A 5347-nucleotide genomic window follows, 5' to 3' on the forward strand; every position below is an offset into this window, starting at 1 on the left:
AAAAAAAAAAAAAAAAAAAAAAAAAAAGCCCAGCTATCTAATCTGAGAATACAAGGCTAACTACCTACCTCAGTTACTCCTCTCTCACAACAGGCTTCTGGCACCAAAATGGGGGGGGGGGTTGTTGTTCCAACACATCAAGTAAGCAAGCAATTCTATAGATTCTCCTGAGGACAACAGCAGGGTTTTCTCTAACTCAACTCTGACATGTCTGTCTGGAGATAACATCAGATCCCATAGGTTAAAGGCTCAGTCACTTCACTGTCCCAGGCTTCTGATGCCAATTGAAACTTCTGGTTGTTTTATTTTTTCATCAACACAATTTAAATCAGGATTCCTTCAACCCTTTCCTTGAATTCCATGAGTTTGTCAGAGTGGCTCACAGAATTCATGAAACCAACTGGATAATACCTACCAAAATATCTTGTTCTTGTAAAAAGTATACATATGAAAATATGCAGAGCATTCTCTGGGCACCCATCCTCCATGATGAGCCTTCACCAGTTTAACTATCCAGAAGCTCTCTGAACCCTGTTTTGTCAGGTTTTCAAGAAGGTTTCATTACGTAGGCATGACTGATTAAATCACTGGCAACTGGTGAGCAATTCAACTTTCAGTTCTTCTCCCCTTGCCAGAGATTGCCAAGTGGGCTGAAGTTCCAACTCTATGATGCTGCCTAGATTTTCAGTCCATCAGCCTCCATCCTGAAGCCCCAAATATTTATTACTTTGGAGGTTTCAAGTATTATTATTTTAGGAGTTGTAATGCCAGGAAACAGGGAAGAAAACCAAATAGGAATTTCACAATATCACATCTACAAGAACTTTTCAAACTTGTAAAAGAAACTTGGTCTAAGCAGGCACAGCTGTGCACGCCTGTAATACTAGGGACTAGGCAAGGCTGAGGCAGGAGGATCGAGAGTTCAAAGCAAGCCTCAGTGATTTAGTGAGATACTAAGCAACTCAGTGAGAACCCTGTCTCTAATAAAATAAAAAACAGGGATAGGGATGTGGCTCAGTGGTCGAATGCCCCCAGATTCAATTCCCAGTACCCCCCCAAAAAAAGAAAGTTGGTCTAGTAAAAACTAATTGCATCCATTAGAAAGTTACTTAAGAGATAGTAGAAAGAGACAGATATTATTACCCTATATACATGTATGATTACACTAGTGGAATGAGTCTGAACCATGTGCAGCCAGAGCAATCAATGAGAAGTTGTGCTCCATTTGTGTATTAAATACCAAAATGTATTCTACTGTAAAATAAATAAATTTTAAAAATAATACAATAAAAGTTACTTAAGAAAACAAAATTCAATACCACTACTCATTCTTAACATTGTGTGACCTATTCAAAATAGCACTGTGTGACCTATTCAAAATTAACCTCAAAGGGGAAAACAAATACTTCTCCAGAAATTTACAGAGAAGCAAATCAAACTATGTTGGAAATTATTTTTTTATTATGGAGAGGAATTATATAAATTTTGATAAATTCCAGATTCAAGACCATTTCTGAAAATGTAAGGTAATTAACAACAGTTTTATCAATGGAGAATGATAGTGGCTTCCTTCTCCGAACTGGGAACACTGACTCCAATTGTACACATACAGAAAGCCCTCTCATTTATCAAAAAGACCAGCAAGCCAGAGTCACAACTAGGGAGCCTGTTTTTCTCCACAAACATTTCAGCAAGCCAAACCTTTAGAAAAGTGGAAATGCTAGAGGCCTCATATTCACCTACCAGACAAGGAAGGCAGCTTCAGAAAGCAGGCCCCCAGTGGTTAACCTCCAGTCTAATCTTCCAGCTCTGCCAGTTATCCACACCATGAGCCTTCACACACCTCAAGCATTTACTGAGGTCCTACTATGTGCACAGTACTACTCCAGGCATCAGGGATGCAGTGGTACAGCTTATAATCTAATGAGAAAAAAATGGGGAACTGTTCAGGCCCCTCTCTTTTCAGTAAGATGCTCCAATACAAAGAAGAAACTTCGTAGAAATATGGCACTGATGAAGTGCAGTAGTTTACCAGTATGGATTAGGAATCAGACTGACCTAGATGGGAATTCCTACTCTCAGTAATTATCAGCTTAATGAGTGGCGCTTGTTAACTTTATGACCTTAAGGAAGTCACTTGGAAAAAAACCAATATTTTCCCTCCGATAATAGGTACAGACCCAGGGCCTCACAAGGGGAGACAAGTTCTCTACCACCAATTTTCATCCCCAGCTCTTTTCATTTTATTTTAAGACAGGGTCTCACTAAGTTGTCCATGTTAGCCTCCAACTTGTAATCTTCCTGCCTCAGTCTCCGGAGCAGCTGAGATTACAGGCATGTGCCACGCGGTTAAGTCACTTGGATTCTTGTGCTTCAGTTTCTTCAGTACTATGGTGAGGATTAAATTCATAAAGCACGGCACTTGGCACACCTTGAGTTTCAGTAAGTGGAAGCTACCACCCTCTTTACAAAGAGACTATGGATTAGTCAGAGGGTAACACTTTGTCTTCCACTATAATTTTTCATTCTGTACTACTACAAAACACCCCCATCCTGCCATACCACAGTTACAGCTTCCAGAAATAGAACTTACTTTCCTGCAGCTCCCAACTCACAAAGTCCAGGCAACAAACTGAAAAAGTGAGGATGCCCAGTGTGCTCCAGAGAAAAAGGTCATGGCTCCTCCCATTTCCCTGCTACCGGTCCCTCCTCCTTCAGAGAGAAATAGAACATATGCCATAGCTGAAGAAGATAATTGACAGACAGCTAAAGAGGGAGACATAGCTGAAAAGGGAGATCAGTCACCTTGAAATACAAAGTACATGACAAAGTTACTTAAATATAAGGATATAGTGCATTCTTTCCTATTTTGAGACCCAGGGACAGCACAAGTCCTTGTGAGTTGACAAAAAGGCCCACTTTGGCCTCTCCCTGCCTAAGTCACCAGAACCTGGGGCACCTAGGTCTGGAAGCCAAGCCAACTTTCTTCTGCCTCTATTCTCATGTGTTTATATCCACCTCTGGGACCAGGGAGTAGAGTGGGGGAAGACTCAGATATTCTCATTCTCTGGCTATAATTGCCCTCTCACTAAATCACCTTTAATTTGAAAATGAATCTTTACAACTGCCAATTTGAAAATGCATTTACTGCCAGTGGCCCAGACACAGTCAAAAAGGTTTTTTTTTTTTAGAGAGAGCAATATTATATCTAGGAAAGAATCTTAAATTAGAAATACACTCATAGTAAGGGCTGGAGATGTAGCTCCATGGTAGAGTGCTTGCCTGACATGCACAAGGTACTAGGTTTGATCCTGAGGCAGGGGCGTAGATTCACAGTAGAGGGAGAATCAAGAACACCCGCTGTCAGTCTGTCTATAAGCATCAACCAGGAAGTAACTCACATGTCCTGCATTAAGGGGTTTATTAAATAAATTATACAAGAACATCTCACAGCCATTTCAAAAATCAAAGTAAAGGATTCAATCCCCAGGACCAGCTCCTCCCCATCCCCAAAAAAGATCAAAGTAGAACCTCCACATTAATGGTCTAAGATGCCATCAATAAATCACATCATTTTATATACACTCAGGAAAAACTGACATATAATGATGACTGACCTGCCATCCCACAACATAGCCTAGTTTCTCTTCAGCTTTTTTTTGTTTCTGATCCTTCTGCCTCAAGCTATCTGGGCCTTAGAACAAGACACTTTGTATCCTTTCCCCTTTGTTTGACTTTTTCCTGAAGTTACCCATATTTAAGATTCATAGTTCTGATGACCATCATGCTTAGGCCACCTAAGTCATCACAGAACTTTTCCTGATCCCCTGCACCCTCTGCTATCATTGCCTGTCAGTAACTCTGTATGTCTTTCTCTCTAAATGAACTACAAGAATGATAGAAGGAGACTGAACATATCATCACATTTATTGTAGTACAGTCCACAGCCATAGCAACAAAAACATTCCCGCCACAATCAGTCTAAGATCTTTACAAATATAAACTCATTAAAACCTCACTCTAACCTCAGGAGATAGGCAATGTTACCTCCCTCATTTTGAAATGGAGTAAATGGAGACAAGAAGTTTTGTGACTCAGAAGTTAGTGACTAGTTAAGTGGTAGAAGCAAAACTTGAACTCAAAAGCATTTGGCTGTATTTGCTTTTTTGCCCCCTCCCTATGTGAGTATACATCACATACATGTGTGTTTTAATTTATTAATTTTTTTTGTTCATTCTTTGTTTTGGTCTTTGGTACTGAGGATTAAACCCAGGAATGTTTACCTCAGCCTTTTTTTTTTTTTTGAAGCAGGGTCTCACTAACTTGTCAAGACTGGCCTTACACTTAGTATCTTTCTTCTTTAGCCTCCCAAATAGCTGGGATTATAGGAGTGTGCCTCATGCCCACTTAAATTTTGAAATCAAAACAATATACAGGACTGGGATTGTGGCTCAGTGGTAGAGCGCTCACCTAGCACAGGCAAGGCCGTGGGTTCGATCCTCACTACCTCAAAAAAATAAATAAGGGTAGTGTCTACAACTTAAAAAAATAAAATAAATGTAATTATATTTATATATATATATATAAAATATTTTTAAAAATCTATACCATACAAAATGGTATGTAAGAAAAAGGAAGGTAATTCCAACAGGCTAACAGGCTGGTTTTCTGAGGCCTCACCCCAAAGGCAATCACTTCTTTTCTATCATTCCAGAAATTTTTTCTGCTCTTAGAAATCAGTTTCATGTGTTTTCTATATATTTCTTCTTTATTTATTTACACCATGGGCACATGTGCACATCTTTCTGCCCCTTGCTCTTCTCATTAACGATATTTCTCTGAGCTCATTCCATATCTGCACGTATGCTGCTTTAATTAAATTCTAAGAAATGCATTATTTATACATATTAACCAAAGATGGTTTCATGAAGTCACAGGATTTTTGTGAGCTTTGGACTTCATCAGAACCAGATCACAAGCTTTACAATGTTCAAAAGACATCAAGAGTTAGTTAGCCCTGCAGCAGCATGCAGGCTGAAGCAACAGAGACCTCTCAGGTGACATTCAACATGGCATTTCTATAACAGTAAGTACCTGCCTCACAGGGTTGTTGTAAAGACTAAATGAGGTAATGCACACAAAGCACTTAACACCTGATCTGGTTATCACAGAGCCTAAGGCTTAGCTTAGCACCTGAAGTATTGCTAGTGCTCAGTAAGTTAGATATATTTTATTCATCACATACATTATGCCTGCTCACTGCTACCTCTTTATCCATGTCATGGTCCTACCTAAATGTCCTCCCCTTCAATGGTGCTAGACTCACTTTTTTTTTTTTTTTTTTTCA

The 5347-nt window shown here is 39.4% G+C and overlaps 1 protein-coding gene across 2 annotated transcripts in view; it reads right to left on the bottom strand.

Annotated features, from left to right (window-relative positions):
• Positions 1-5347, bottom strand: part of Garre1 (granule associated Rac and RHOG effector 1) — an 89546-nt gene that overhangs the window by 79200 nt on the left and 4999 nt on the right. The window contains exon 1 of one of the 2 annotated variants that reach the window (XM_048790960.1): positions 1744-2826. The exons of the other annotated variant lie outside the window; for it this stretch is intronic. The gene's annotated coding sequence lies outside the window, so the exon portion shown is untranslated. Of the gene's footprint in view, positions 1-1743; positions 2827-5347 lie in introns of those variants that run through there. 2 annotated transcript variants of the gene reach the window in all.

The sequence above is a fragment of the Marmota marmota genome, unplaced genomic scaffold (genome assembly GCF_001458135.2).
Source record: "Marmota marmota marmota unplaced genomic scaffold, marMar, whole genome shotgun sequence".
Classification (NCBI taxonomy): Eukaryota; Metazoa; Chordata; class Mammalia; order Rodentia; family Sciuridae; genus Marmota; species Marmota marmota.